Source organism: Anabrus simplex, chromosome 4, assembly GCF_040414725.1.
Source record: "Anabrus simplex isolate iqAnaSimp1 chromosome 4, ASM4041472v1, whole genome shotgun sequence".
Taxonomy (NCBI): domain Eukaryota; kingdom Metazoa; phylum Arthropoda; class Insecta; order Orthoptera; family Tettigoniidae; genus Anabrus; species Anabrus simplex.
Genome location: NC_090268.1, coordinates 42,095,666 through 42,109,629, shown reverse-complemented (window position 1 = coordinate 42,109,629; position 13,964 = coordinate 42,095,666).

Below are 13,964 nucleotides of genomic sequence, written 5' to 3'. Positions count from 1 at the left end.
AACTAGCCAAAAAAAAAAAAAAAAAAAAAAAAAAGCTACGTAGGCGAGGCAATATATTTTGAGCCAAATGTTTGTAAAAGTCACATACCACAGGTATATTCCTCTTAGTCTCACACCTATATTTGAGGTAGATCTCTATCAGGCTGCAAGTCGATTAGCTCGAAATGGTATGTCAGTGTCACCGTTGTCTGCAGTACTTGATTAAGGTGTGGCCACAGGTAGTTATTTCCCTCGCCTCCCACCGCTTTCCAGCATCCCATCAGCTGCCCAAACGCTTGCTCTGCTGGTTTAGATTATGACTTCTGGCCACCACTTCCAAATTCTTGATCGCTGTGATGTTCCTGCATGTGCCTCAGTAAATCATCAGAGATTACTTCTTGATCTGAGTACTTCACATGTTGGCTGAGGTCCAAACAGAGGATGGGCTTAAATTGTCATTGCCTTGTTCCTTCCTTTCCTGGCAGCTATTTCTTTTTTTTCTTTTAGTTGTGCCATGCTTAGTTACAACACCATGACTAAAAATATAACAAATCAATATGTACTTTGATTCAGTATATCATCATCATCATCATCATCAGGGCCCAAATTTTTATGTAATATGAAAGTGCGAAATGTATATATATAAAATTGTTATCTCAGTGAAATCTGTATAAATAAATTGATAATAGCATTAATGCACTACATTTACAAAAATGTATGTATATTCCTTGTTGTTGTTTTAGGTAATTTATATAGTCTATTGCTTTCTAATTTTTACAGTATCACATAATCATATTTAAGGTATAATCAAAATACTTCAGATAGTCATCATCATCATCATCATCATCATTATTTCCCTTTATCCAGCTCTTGCCGGGTCGGGGTATTTATGGCTCTTCTCTATCTTCCTCTTTCCTTCCTCCGTTCGTCTTCTACGATCTTGTTCAAGTCTAAATTTCTTCTTCTTATGCCGCTCTGCACTGATTCAATCCACCGTTTTCTAGGTCTTCCTCTTGCTCTCTTGCCCTCGCACTTTGCCCCCAGCATCTGTCTCGGAATTCTATCCCCCTCCATCCTCTTATACATGTCCAGACCACCTTAGTTTATTCTTTTCAACTCTGCCATTTAGCTTTCCTATCCCAATTTACTTCCTAACACCATTTCTCACTCTGTCTTTCCCTGTCTTTCCTATCACACTTCTTGGGAATTTCATCTCACTGGTTTGAATTCTACTCGCTTGCCTGCTAGTCAAAGTCCAAGTCTCAGCTGCGTAATTTAGTAAGGAAATATTTAAAATAGTTATATTTGAATCAGCCTTATCGATACACTTATTAATGAAAGAAAATTATTTATTCAACCAAACATGTTTCAGGAATTCAACCATTCCCTTCATCAGTGGTCAGAACAGTCAGCTGCATAAGTCAGTTTGGGTACATTATCTCTTTACTTTTCCTTGGTACTTCTTTGCTCCAAACAAGTTTCCTTACACTTTGGTAGAATGCATTACTCTGCTGAACCCTCCTGTTAATCTTCATCTTCAGATATTTAAAAATAATGTTATCCACTGTAAATCACGATGATATTACACGATGTATTGTTGTAACTAAATTCCTGTTGCCCTCATGCCCTGAAAATGAAACAAATGAAAATCCACAGCATGATTCCAGTCAGGAATGGAATGAATGAAGCCACCATCTAGCGGCAAGGATAGGAATTGTGCCGGCTGCCGAAGCCTGTCGCACTCCTGTGGGGCAACGATTAATGACTGGCAGATGAAATGAAATGATATTGGAGAGAGTTTCTTGAATGAAATATGGCAGGGGAAACCGGAGTATCCGGAGAAATACCTATCACGCCGCTGTTTTGTCCAGCACCGGGATTCGAACCGCGGAACCCAGCGACGAGAGGCCGGCGCGCTGCCGCCTGAGACACGGAGGCTAGAAAATGAACAAATAAATGTTATAAATAAAGTTGATATAGTATCTGTCTTTAAACCCCTATTAAGTAACATAAATAGTACGATAACTTATTTTTTATCGTGATGCGCGGTGTGTTACCAAGTAGTTCTCCATGTTTTCCGCGGTGATGTTTTGGCGCTGATTCGATAAAATTCCTGTGTAGGCTGAGAAGGACCTTTCAACATCGCAAGAGGTCACCGGTGCATATTTTAAAAGATAAAATTAGCTGGGTGAAATACTCGTACCTTCTGGGGGCTCTTCTTGTTCGCCAGAGAGCTTGAATAAACTAGATTTCGTTATGGAGTTTGTTAGGAACTCTGACCAATGAAAGGCATTAGCCATACCTGATTCTGAGAAACCATTAGTACTGTTGTATGCAGTTCAGGCACTCGGACCTACTCTATTTCACGAACAAGGGGTTAGAAATGTCATTTTTAAAGGAATTTTAAAGCCGACTTTGGTAATTGTTGTAAACAAGATAAGGTTTACAAGAACACAACTTATTTATTTGCTTCACACAGAATTCTACAGTATGTACAGGAATAAAACATAAAATTGTCTTGAAGCAATGTAGGTGATTAATCTTGAGAGAGTTTCTGTTTCTATACACTATGTACACTCTGAATGTATTTACACTCACTGCTATTTTGAAAAGATAGTTCTTGGGAAAGATATAGTTCGTGATAGTTGAAAACTATCATTTGCACTAGCATGGATTAGCTAAGAGAGTTCCTTCTAACTTGAAGTGTCTGAGTTCATCAGCTTGTACTAAATGAAAGCTATGTTCACAATTAGAGAATCTAATGTGTGTGTCGGAGCTTGAGTGAGCTTGGGGATGTGTGGCATACAACATCGGGGCTCGACATGGATGAAGGAACGGGAAACTGGAAGAGTGACCTGAGGTGAAACCTCATACTACCAGAATTCCGTCCACCTGGTCGAGACACATTTTTAAGAGGAGTAGCCTCCGTGTTCGACGTTCAGTGTATTCTGGAGCAGGATACTGGGGAGAATCCTCATGAGTGACAGACAGGGAGCTCCTTATATACTGCACACGACGTAACAGACACGCGCACTGAAGACTGCGCGTCGAGTCTTGAATGATCCACGCTTGCGTGCGTGCGGCTGGCTGGCGCTGAGCGAAGAGAGCGGAGGACATACAACAGTAATTGTATTATATTCTACACGAGGTGAAATTCGCCATTCATTTTGTTTATTTATTATTTATTAGCGACTTCTTGTCCGGCTCCATGGCTAAATGGTTAGCGTACTGGCCTTTGGCCACAGCGGTCCCGCGTTCGATTCCCGGCAGCGTTGGGAATTTTAACCTTAATTGGTTAATTTCGCTGGCACTGGGGCTGGGTGTATGTGTCGTCTTCATCATCATTTCATCCTCATCAAGACGCGCAGGTCACCTACGGGTGTCAAATCAGAAGACCTGCACCTGGCGAGCCGAACTTGTCCTCGGACACTCCCGGCACTAAAAGCCATACGCCATTTCATTTCATTTCATTTCATTTCATTTCATTTCATTTCATTTCAGCGCCTTCTTACAGTGGCGAATTTAGGGATCGAGATCCTCTCTTACACTTCACCACATACCTACTAATAAAAATCTTACATAAAATTAAAAAATACGGTAAATTAATATAATTAAAATGAATTTCAATAAGTTACACTCTTTAGCCGGGCTGAGTGGCTCAGACGGTTGAGGCGCTGACCTTCTGACCCAACTTGGCAGGTTCGATTCTGGCTCAGTCCGGTGGTATTTTGAAGGTGCTCAAATATGTCAGCCTCGTGTCGGTAGATTTACTGGCACGTAAATGAATTCCTGCGGGACTAAATTCCGTCACCTGGGCCTCTCCGAAAACCGTAAAAAAGAAGGTCCGCATCTGTGGTGTAGTGGTTAGTGTGATTAGCTGCCATCCCCGGAGGCCGGGGTTCGATTCCCGGCTCTGCCACGAAATTTGGAAAGTGCTACGGGGATTGCAACGGGGTTCACTCAACCTCGGGAGGTCAACTGAGTAGAGGTGGGTTCGATTCCCACCTCAGCCATCCTGGAAATGGTTTTCCGTGGTTTCCCACTTCTGCTCCAGGCAACTTAAGGACACGGCCGCTTCCTTCCCTCTTCCTTGTCTATCCCTTCCAATCTTCCCAACCCTCCACAAGGTCCCTGTTCAGCATAGCAGGTGAGGTCGCCTGGGCGTGGTACTGGTCATCCTCCCCAGTTGTATCCCCCGACCCAATGTGTCACGCTCCAGGACACTCCCTTGAAGCGGTAGAGGTGGGATCCCTCGCTGAGTCCGAGGGAAAAACCAACCCTGGAGGGTAAACAGAGAAAGAAAGAAAGAAAGAAAGAAAGAAATTGCTAAATTAATATTAAAACTATTTACCATTAACTCTTAAAACTGACTAATTGTTAGTTACACCCGCATTCATACTTCCCACATTCATACTTCAACCATTCAATCAGCTGTCCTCACCAGGTAGTCTCGGCACGCAACCTTAAATCTTAATAAAGAGCTAGTTCATAATAATAATAATAATAATAATAATAATAATAATAATAATAATAATAATAATAATAATAATAATAATAATAATAATGATATTATTTTCTTTACGTCCCACTAACTACTTTTACGGCTTTCGGAGAGGCCCAGGAGCCGGAATTTAGCCCCGCATGAGTTATTTTACGTGCCAGTAAATCTACTTACACGGGGTTGACGTATTTGAGCACCTTCAAAATACAGTACCACCGGACTGAGCCAGAATCGAACCTGCCAAGTGAGCATCAGAAGGCCAGCGCCTCAACCGTCTGAGCCACTCAGCCCGGCTAAAGATCTAGTTTCTCTGACCTGAGCCGACAGGGAATTCCATAATCTGGCGCCGGTCACCACAAATGGTCCGTTCATTTTATTTCTGCGGTGCACTGCTATAGAAAGAAAGGACCTCGAACGCGTATTTAAGTTGTGAAATGATGATAAAAAGGTGAATTTACAAGAAATATATAGTGCCTGATTTCCAACTAACACTCTAAACACCATCGTTAAAATGTATAGCTGCCGACGTTTATCAGGCTTCAGCCATGAGTGAGTCTGATAGTATGGGGTGATATTGAACATCATACCCGATATTGTAATTAAATCGCAGGCAGGAATTCAGTGGTCGTTGAAGTTTAAATGTTTCTTCTCTTGTCATGTCAACTGAAACGTCACAATAATCAAGATTAGGGAGAACAAGTGTCTGTGTTAGCTTGATATTTAGCTCAAATGGAAATACATCCATCTGCCGCTTAAAAAGGTGTCTGAAAATTAAACAAACTGACAGAGTTTTTAAATTTTCAAAATAATGGCCTAGATGTGTACAAAAATGTTACTTTTTCTTCTTAATCTGCTTACCCTCCAGGGTTGGTTTTTCCCTCGGACTCAGCGAGGGATTCCACCTCTACCGCCTCAAGGGCAGTGTCCTGGAGCGTGAGACATTGGGTGGGGGGATGGAACTGGGGAGGATGACCAGTACCTCGCCCAGGCGGCCTCACCTGCTATGCTGAACAGGGGTCTTGGTGGGGTATGGGAAGATTGGAAGGGGTAGACAAGGAAGAGGGAAGAAAGCAGCCGTGGCCTTAAGTTAGGTACCATCCCGGCATTTGCCTGGAGGAGAAGTGTAAAACCATGGAAAACCACTTCCAGGATGGTTGAGGTGGGAATCGAACCCACCTCTACCCAGTTGACCTCCCGAGGCTGAGTGGACCCCGTTCCAGCCCTCGTACCACTTTTCAAATTTCATGGCAGAGCCGGGAATCGAACCTGGGCCTCCGGGGGTGGCAGTTAATCACACTAACCACTATACCACAGGGGCGGCAAAATGTTACTTTTTTCAGATAATATATAGAAATATGTAGTATTACTAAGAACATGTAAAAAGCCTGTACAATGAAACACAGGTAAAATTATATTAGAACCAAAATTCGCTTATATTTTTTTTCATTTTTAGATGTCTACAAGTAAAGGAATGGAGTACTTAATTACACAAGAATACGGGCCATAATCATCATAATCATCATCATCATCATCTTTCTAATGTTATTGCCGCACAGTGGTGAGGTCCGCTTAAGTAATTCAATACATAAAGATCTAAATCTGCTCCATGTATATACTGATGCAATGATACAAATTGTATTAATGGAGGCAAATGGTGTAAATTATACATAGGAACGACTTGTCAATGTTGTTACGTTGTAGCTTAGCTCATAGCTGAAGTAAGTTTTAGTACGACATGCCTAGAATACTAGGAGTCTCATATTGCTGCTAGCTGTGGAGTAATTGATGAGCAGAAGGTATTCTCTGAAAGGAACACTAAATCAATAGCAATAAACTAGGCATCCGTAATTAGAACGACAGTGTACACTGTCAAAAGCTGTTAACCTAGAATGGGCGTAGCCGTAATTCAGTGAGCTTTCTGCTGCATTTCCGTCGATCGATATTGTGACTCATCCTTTTTACATTTACGTATATGTCCAAACACAGTAATCCCCTTGCCTTTCTGACAGAGGTTTTTAACTCATGGTCGTATCTTTTATTTTATCCTTCTGTACGCCCAATTTACAGTATTTTCTTCCATAGTTTCCACATACAATGACATCCAAGTTCTTATGATGATTAATAGATCATCATCATAGGTTGTTCTGCCATTCGGCAGGAGCAGTCATGGCTGTGACCTCCATATCTCTCGATCTTGTGCCCTTTATTTCACTTCTGCATAATCTTCCTTTCTTTTTCTAATACTGACTAATAACTGATATCGTCTCCTTCCTCTTCCTAGTTTTCCTTTTATCATCCCTTCAATTGCTACTCGTAGTAAGGTGTTGTGTCTTAGATTATGCCCTATCCAGTTTTTCTTCCTATTTTGGATTACGGTCAGCATTCTCCTCACTTATCCCACTCTATTCAGAACTTCCCCATTTGATATTTTATCTTACCACTTAACACCTTCAATTCTTCGCCAAATCCACATCTCAAATGCCTCTATTCTTCTCTGTTCTTCCTTCCTTAATGTCCTTGTTTCGGCGCCATATAGTGCTATACTCCATATGTAACACCTTGCAAGCCTCTTCCTCAGATCTTTCTCTAGCGGGCCAGAAAAGGAAGATTTTAAATTATGTATTATACATATACAGGGATGCACAAAGTTTCAGGATGTTGCAGACGGGTACATTAGCAATCTGACCCAGAGAACTCCATTATGGAAAAGTCTAAGTCATACCGTACACGATAAAGCTGTATTCCATCTGTTGCTTGTTTAATAATAATGTAATTGGTTTTACGTCCCACCAGCTAATTTTAAGATTTCAGGAGACGCCTAGATGCCGGAACTTTGCCTGGCAGGAGTTCTTTCACGTGCCAGTAAATCTACCGACATAGCCTAGCGTATTTTAGCAGCTTCAATTACCACCGCACATAGGCAAGTTTAAGATTGCATGTTCGTCAACGCATGTGCGTTCAGCATGTTGGTGCCCCAGACTACCTTTCACGCGATGCTTGTGAACACCTTGATCAGACGTTCCAGGACAAGAGGATAGGAAGATGATGTCTTGTTATGTGGCCACCTGACTTGATCCTACTCAATTTCCTATTCTGCGTTTATAGGAAGAGTCTTGTTAGAGACACCTATAGAGGTTGAAGAAAAGCTCTTGGTAAGAATTCTCACTCCCAGTGACATCGCTTGAACGACGCCAGTGTTGTTCTACTGGATACGCCAGAACTTACTGCGACCTTGTCACTCCTGTATTGTGGCGGGGAGGGGTGGTAGGGTGCCTGTTTGAATAGCTGTTGCAGCGTTTGCATGTAGCGCAGGTAAATCAAAGTTTTACATCTCCACACAAATACTCGTAAGGTCTCCATTATATCCAAAAATAATAATTAGCCTTATACCGGGCAACTGAAGCGTATCGATCGCCAGATGCAGAGTGGGTTTCGACCCACATGTGGTCCGACAGCTCTGCACTCCGACCGGCCAAGCGAGCAGGGTAAGGGTGGCCACAACCCTACCGTGGTTCTACGCCTCTGTATTCGGGAAACGGAGAGGAGCTGGCCCCGACCGTCGGCTGTCCTGGGAGTGGTTTTCTGTGGTTTTCCATTCTCCAGCACTGAGACGAATGCCGGGACAGTTACTAGTATAGGCCACGGCCGCCAACCCCCTCATCTTCTGCGAGCACCTCCTTCACCGTAACAAATCTCCCGGCCTGAGAGTTAGCGTCACCGTCTAGGAGGCCCGCCTCCCCCTTCAGGGGAGGAATGGGAAGAAATTAGTAGTATTAGTTAGGCGTTTCCGGATTAGGGTTCCCTATCTCAAATTTACACATGTTACCCTCTCCAGCATCTCTGAAACACGGAAACACCCTGTAAATGCATTATGTATGATAATAACAATGCTATTACTTTGCGTTCCACTAACTACATTTTTACGGTTTTCGGGAGACGCCGAAGTGTCATAATTTAGTCCCGCAGGAGTTCTTTTACGTGCCAGTAAATCTACCGACACGAGGCTGACGTATTTCAACACCTTGAAATACCACCGGACAGAGCCGGGATCGATCCTGACAAGTTGGGGTCAGAAGACCAGCGCCTCAACCGTCTGAGCCACTCAGCCAGGTTGCATTATAGACATGTCTATTAATGTTCAGTCTATAAGTCTCTGTGAAATAATAATAATAATAATAATAATAATAATAATAATAATAATAATAATAATAATAATAATAATAATAATAATGTTTTTCTTCTGAAATGGCCATCTATGTACCGCATAGAACTTAAGGGTTCTTGGTCTTTCTTCTCTTCTCTTCCCAGCCTCTTCATTCATTCGTTTCTCATCTTTATCTACTCTTCGGAAATGATCCGTTTGGGTCTCCATTTTAGTGGTTTTCCTTCAACTGACTTTAAACTGCCCACTCTTCTTTTGAACTCTCCTCCATTCTGAATCATCTCTAGTGTAATTCCAAACTCTTCTGCATCCCTCTTAACCTCTTCTAACCATTTGGAGGTGTTCTTTAATCTCATGATGTATGCGAACATCCTTTTGCTCAGTCATCCATTCTTACAAGGAGTCCGTAGAATTTCAGCCTTTGTTTCTGCGTTGTGTCCATGATCTTCTCAGTGTACTTGTGGAGCTCCTCATATCATCTTTTATCCCAAGTCCCATCGGTAGCCTACTGTGGTCCCAGAAATTTCCTCGGAATCGTTCTTTTTTTCTTCTCGAGTTATAGCAGCTCCTCCCTTCCTTTTATTTAAAATAAGTTACTCTGAACCGTACAGTCCTTCCGGTTTTTTACTGAGTTATAATGTAGGATACTGCCTGTTTGTTATACCTGATTTGTGTTAGTTTGTTGGCCAGATCTAATTTTCTGACTCTTGCCTTGTTTGTCTCTTTATCCCGTCCGTTGGGTTGGAGCCATTCTCCCAGGTATTTGAACTTCTCTCTCCTTTTAATATTCGCATATTTTACTTCCATATACCTCTTACTTTGGTGCTTGTATTTCATATGTTCCATATTTTCATAAGAGATTTTGAGACCCGAATTTTTGGCGAGGTCATGCAGTCCCTCCAGCATCTGTTGAGCGTCTTCTCGGTTTTTGGCTAAGACGCAAAGATCACGGGCAAAAGCTAAACACTTGATTTCTATCCTTTCTTTTCCAGATGTATTCCACTTATTCCTTCCAATTTTAGAGCTTCTTCCCATGTTTTCATTATTTTCTCCAGTACGATGTTGAAGAGGATTTTTTTGCTAGTTGTTTTACGTCGCACCGACACAGATAGGTCTTACGGTGACGATGGGACAGGAAAGGGCTAGGAGTGGGAAGGAAGCGGCCGTGGCTTTAATTAAGGTACAGCCCCAGCATTTGCCTGGTGTGAAAATGGGAAACCACGGAAAACCATTTTCAGGGCTGCCGACAGTGGGGATCGAACCCACTATTTCCCGAATACTGGATACTGGCCGCACTTAAGCGACTGCAGCTATCGAGCCCGGTATGTTGAAGAGGATCGAGACATTTTATTTTTACCAGTTGCTTTACGTCACACCAACACAGACATGTGTTATGGCGACGATGGGATAGGGAAAGGTTTACGAGTGGGAAGGAAGCGGCCGTGACCTTAATTAAGGTACAGGCCCAGAATTTGCCTGGTGTGAAAATAGGAAACCGCGGAAAATCACCTTCAGGCCTGCCGCCAGTGGAGATCGAATTCACTATATCGCGAATGCTGGATACTGGCCGCACTTGAGCAACTGCTGCTATCCAGCTCGGTCCTCTAGGACACTAAATAAGGTCTGTCTATCAATCGAGTCATATTACTCCCAGGACTACCCGCACATTCCTAACATATTTCCTGAATGGTGGTGGTGGTGATGATTATTGTTTTAAGAGGAAGTACAACTAGGCAACCATCCTCTATATAACACTAATCAAGAGGGAAAAATGGAAGGGATCCGACACTTCGAAAAATGAAGGTATCGGTCAAAGAAAGACAAGGGCCACGAAGGGCGTGAAAATGAAAGACTCCCTAGGCCTCCATACGTAATACCGTCGGGGTCTGAAAAGAACAAGAGTTGACCAAGTGAGGTCGGATAGGATAGATGAAAGTGAGGAGCCTGGCACAAGTAAGTGGAAGCAATGCCAGAACTCAGCTAAGGGCCCCATGGTTGCCAACCCACGCTCTAAAGGTCAGAGCCCCTGGGGCCCCTTTTAGTCGCCTCTTACGACAGGTAGGGGATACCGTGGGTGTTATTCTACCGCCCCCACCCACAGGGGGAATTTCCTGAATTCAAAGTAGGTTACGATATAGTCAGTTATGGATCTGGTGCCCCTACCCTCCCATGAGTAGTGGTGGGCCTTATCCTTGAAGAATGTATTCGTGACTGGTATTCCTGTACTAGCACAGAAGTCCAGTAAAAGCTTCAATGGTAATAATAATTGTTCCAGAGGTACACCGTCCCCTGATACTTAAGTTGTGTGCCTTCTCCACTATGGACATCTTTGACAGTAATTTGAACTCTTAAGACCTTGTAAAACGTGTTACTCCGATGGTTCGATACCTCTGGCCTCTATTTTCCTGCGATCTCTGGAGGGCAAAGCCCGAGTCAGTCCACTGAGACATTTAATTTGTTGTAGTTGGTAAACCTATCTACTTCTACTGTTTTTTAATGTGCATTATATTTCTGTCTCACACAATTATTAGAACTGTTGAGTGGTGCGAGGTGGCATCACCATTATTTTACATTGGAAAGTCCGATAAAAATTAAATATTGGTGGTTTATTGTTCAGGGTGCGAATGATAGTTACATTGAGTGTATATTTGTTTCCATCATTCCAGATGATTTGGGCTGGAAAGGATTAAAATTGTTCTCGTACAGCTTAGTTTCCTTGCAATGAATTAATTTTTCCGCATTCATGAGCACATTTGTGATGCATGTGTGCATTGTGAGTCAAATAATGCATTACGTAGTTTATTTAAACACAAAGCGCACAAGCCACAGCCGCTGGTAAATGCTCCAGTGAACTACTTCGCTCTTGTGATCAAAGGCAGTTGTAGCTGTCATGTGTTCTAGTGTGGAATTGTTTTATAGCTGTCATGAAGCTCTCCGCTACAGGAGAATCACACACAGCGTTACCAAATACTGCCGAGTTGACGTGATATCTCATATACAGCACATGCCGTATCGCTGAATTATGGTATGAAACAAAATGGAACAGGTCTGAATCAGTTTCACAAGGACAAATGAGTAGAGTTCCGTACATGAAACCAGTACTCCACCACAGGGATCCCAAAATATTTACCTCTTCAAGGTATCAAAGCTGGACAGATGGTCTTGGATAAAGCGGAGGACGAGGTTGTTAAAATGGTTATGAGAGTATTTAGGGGTTGTAGTAAGGGTGTAAAGGAGAGGGCGTATAAGTCTCTGGTAAGACCGCAGTTAGAGTATGACTCCAGTACATGGAATACTCACCAGGACTAAATGATACGAGAACTGAAAAAAAATCAAAGGAAATCAGCACCGTTTGTTCTGAGTGATTTCCGACAACGGAGTAGTGTTACGAAAATCTTGCAAACTTTGGGCTGGGAATACCTGGGAATAAGGAGACGAGATGCCCGACTATGTGGTTTTTTTTTTTGCTATTTGTTTTACGTCGCACCAACACAGGTTAGGTCATATGGCGACGATTGTGGTATGTTTTGAGCTGTCAGTGGAGAACAGGCGTAAAATGGCATAATATGAAACAGTTGGAATTAAAGGGGACAAATTGGTCAAAATATTCATTTATAGAACGAGAAGTAAGGGATTGGAACAAATTATCAAGCGAAATGTTCGATAAATTTCCAACTTTTTTCAAAATGTTTAAGGGAAAGCTAAGTACACAATTGATAGGGGATCTGCCACCTGGCTGACAGCCCTAAATGCAGATCATTGATTGATTGATTGATTGATTGATTGATTGATTGGGCATTGGATGTATTGCGTCCATGCCCTTATTTTATAACACTTCTAGAAAATAACGAATACTTAAATGTGAAAAAGGATGTGAGTATACCGTACTTCATTGTGTATAGGTCGCGTGCGTATTGCCTGCACTCTAGTTTGGAGACAGTGAATGCGGGGAAGAAGCATTGTTCTTCAAATTCAGTGTGAAGTCTGTGTAGTCTCGGCGTCAAGGTATCCTTCAACGTCAGAACTGGGATACTTTCAAATTACTTTTGATGGAAAATGTGGAAGTGAGGATGAGTCGGGAGAAGATTGGCACGATTGTGCTACCAACAGAAATTATTAGTATGTGAAAACCACTGGCCGTCTCCATTAGTCGGCCTTTCATGGCCCGTCTGCGGCATTTCTATGGCGATTGAAGCTGAAGCTCCCCGCGGAAATGAAGACTAGGCCAGAAATTAAGAAACCTTCGATGTCGCGAATGTGTGAGTGAATTGTAGCTGCATGGAACCTCAAACTAGGAGAAATAGTTACCAAAAGCTTCAAAGTCACATTCATTTCCAGTGTGATACATGGGGCTGAAGACGATATGACGTTGCTAGTATCATCTGAGAGTATACTGATAATATATTTTATAAGGTGTGCAATGTTAGTTAAGAATACATATTTTAATATCAAGTAACTAGTAACTAGTACGAGCCACACCCTGTTTCCCCTCTCAAATTTTATATGAAGAATGTCCGGCTTATAGATTAGAAAAAACGGTAATCTGGTATATTGTTATATAAATTTTCTTAAGAATGAATTGCTGTGGCATTCCTTAAAATAAATATCAGATGAAGGAATGTTAAGATTATAATAATATTACCGCTAGTAGGACATTGTTGTTGAGCAGTTAAATTCAGAAGCGATCTTCCTTTTTGTATTATGCTCCTACAAATAGGTTATCGTCTACGTTAATTGAAATTTAGTGTCCCTGGTCTTAATTTATATCCATTTAAACTGAGCAAATTTTTGTACCTTTGAATCAGCGTCAAACTTTGTGTGCCTCATTCCGTACTATAGCCTTCCGAAGTAAAATATTTATTGTCTAACTTTGTTATAAAATACACGCTTTGCCAATGAACTTTTGCAGTTGTATGGGTAAATTATGCAAGTAGACAACTAAGTTTGAGTGGCGTTTATAAGAGTAGAAAAGTTCATAAAACGAAGATAAAGTTTGAATTATAAAAAAGAACAAATTGGGCAACACATTCCTTTACGGGAATGGAAGAATTTAGCAAGGTATGTGTTTAACTATTCAAACTTCTTTGAAATCATTTCAGAACAGACTAGGTAATGAACTGTTAGGGAATCTGCCATCTGGGTGTGAGCCCTAAATGCAGATCACTTGTGATTGAATTGAAACAGAACTGAATGTGTGTATGAGGCGAGAACAAGTCAAGATGTCAGTGAATTTATAGGAGCGCTTTATACTCTGTTCCCAAGTCACAAGCTCTTCAAGGATCATGTTTTAAAACTGGAACTTTCAGAAGCAGTATTGTCTTC